This window comes from Eleginops maclovinus, chromosome 14 (genome assembly GCF_036324505.1).
Source record: "Eleginops maclovinus isolate JMC-PN-2008 ecotype Puerto Natales chromosome 14, JC_Emac_rtc_rv5, whole genome shotgun sequence".
NCBI classification, from domain to species: Eukaryota; Metazoa; Chordata; class Actinopteri; order Perciformes; family Eleginopidae; genus Eleginops; species Eleginops maclovinus.
The window spans coordinates 33571-36070 of NC_086362.1; the positions used below are offsets into that span (position 1 = coordinate 33571).

At 52.8% G+C, this 2500-nt stretch overlaps 1 non-coding gene across 1 annotated transcript; it reads left to right on the top strand.

Moving 5' to 3' along the window:
• The first annotated feature begins 1839 nt into the window (after positions 1–1839).
• LOC134876387 (5S ribosomal RNA) lies at positions 1840–1958 on the top strand. Its single transcript, XR_010167436.1, has one exon. It is a non-coding gene; the product is annotated as a 5S ribosomal RNA (ribosomal RNA).
• Positions 1959–2500: the final 542 nt, after the last annotated feature.

Sequence of the window (2500 nt, forward strand, 5' to 3'; positions counted from 1 at the left end):
GAGAAAATCACCAAAATGGTCAAAAATACATGTTATCATGCCCAGATCCGGGCCACACTTTCAGGGAAGCTACTACCCCAAGGGACGGTGTGCGCAACGGGGAAAGAATGCCAAAATAGGCCCATTAAAATGTAAAGCACCCCATTATAAAGTGGGGGGAAATCGCCAAAATGGTCAAAAATACATCTTATCATGCCCAGATCAGGGCCACACTTTCAGGGAAGCTAATACACCCCGGGAGGGAGTGCACCACGGCGAAAGAATGCCCACATAGGCCCGGTAAAATGTAAAGCACCCCTGTATAAAGTAGGGGAAAATCACCAAAATGGTCAAAAATACATCTTATCATGCCCGGATCAGGGCCACACTTTCAGGGAAGCTACTACCCCAAGGGACGGTGTGCGCAACGTGGAGAGAATGCCCACATAGGCCCGGTAAAATGTAAAGCACCCCTGTATAAAGTAGGGGAAAATCACCAAAATGGTCAAAAATACATGTTATCATGCCCGGATCAGGGCCACACTTTCAGGGAAGCTACTACACCCCGGGAGGGAGTGCACCACGGCGAAAGAATGCCCACATAGGCCCGGTAAAATGTAAAGCACCCCTGTATAAAGTGGAGGAAAATCACCAAAATGGTCAAAAATACATGTTATCATGCCCGGATCAGGGCCACACTTTCAGGGAAGCTACTACACCCCGGGAGGGAGTGCACCACGGCGAAAGAATGCCCACATAGGCCCGGTAAAATGTAAAGCACCCCTGTATAAGGTAGGGGAAAATCACCAAAATGGTCAAAAATACATGTTATCATGCCCGGATCAGGGCCACACTTTCAGGGGACCTACTACCCCAAGGGACGGTGTGCGCAACGGGGAAAGAATGCCCACATAGGCCCGGTAAAATGTAAAGCACCCCTGTATAAAGTAGGGGAAAATCACCAAAATGGTCAAAAATACATGTTATCATGCCCGGATCAGGGCCACACTTTCAGGGAAGCTACTACACCCCGGGAGGGAGTGCACCACGGCGAAAGAATGCCCACATAGGCCCGGTAAAATGTAAAGCACCCCTGTATAAAGTAGGGGAAAATCACCAAAATGGTCAAAAATACATGTTATCATGCCCGGATAAGGGCCACACTTTCAGGGAAGCTACTACCCCAAGGGACGGTGTGCGCAACGGGGAAAGAATGCCCACATAGGCCCGGTAAAATGTAAAGCACCCCTGTATAAAGTAGGGGAAAATCACCAAAATGGTCAAAAATACATCTTATCATGCCCGGATCAGGGCCACACTTTCAGGGAAGCTAATACACCCCGGGAGGGAGTGCACCACGGCGAAAGAATGCCCACATAGGCCCGGTAAAATGTAAAGCACCCCTGTATAAAGTAGGGGAAAATCACCAAAATGGTCAAAAATACATCTTATCATGCCCGGATCAGGGCCACACTTTCAGGGAAGCTAATACACCCCGGGAGGGAGTGCACCACGGCGAAAGAATGCCCACATAGGCCCGGTAAAATGTAAAGCACCCCTGTATAAAGTAGGGGAAAATCACCAAAATGGTCAAAAATACATCTTATCATGCCCGGATCAGGGCCACACTTTCAGGGAAGCTAATACACCCCGGGAGGGAGTGCACCACGGCGAAAGAATGCCAAAAATCGGCCCGGTAAAATGTAAAGCACCCCTGTATAAAGTGGGGCAAAATCACCAAAATGGTCAAAAATACATGTTATCATGCCCAGATCAGGGCCACACTTTCAGGGAAGCAGAACCACGCTCTGTGCGGGCTCCTTTGCAGCTATGTCAGGCCGCACTCCCTCGGCAGTCATCGTTTACGGCCATACCACTCTGAGCACGCCCGATCTCGTCCGATCTCGGAAGCTAAGCAGAGTCGGGCCGGGTCAGTACTTGGATGGGAGACCGCCTGGGAATACCCGGTGCTGTAAGCTTTTATGCCATCATGTGCACCCGCAATAAGAGGCTCCCTTGGCGGCCTCATCATCAGCTCCAGCCTGGCCCCCCTGCTCCTCCCTCAGCCTTACCCGCAATAAGAGGCTCCCTTGGCGGCCTCATCAGCTCCAGCGAGCCCCCCTGGTCCTCCCTCAGCATTACCCGGCGCACCTGGTGAGCCTGTGCACCCACACTTAAGCACCCCTCTTCGGACTAGACCCCTGGGTCCGCAGCGGCCAGAATCTCGTGCCCCTGGGGATCTCTATTAGGAGTGGGGGGGGGGGGTCCTCTGTGCAGAGTGGCAGGCCGCCTAAGAGCACCCGAGCTCAGCCACTGCCCTGCCCTACCACCCCTATGGTGCAGGAGCTTCACACTTTATCCTTTTCCTCCCCCAGCCTTACCCGCAATATGAGGCTCCCTTGGCGGCCTCATCAGCTCCAGCGTGCCCCCCTGGTCCTCCCTCAGCATTACCCGGCGCACCTGGTGAGCCTGTGCACCCACACTTAAGCACCCCTCTTCGGACTAGACCCCTGGGTCCGCA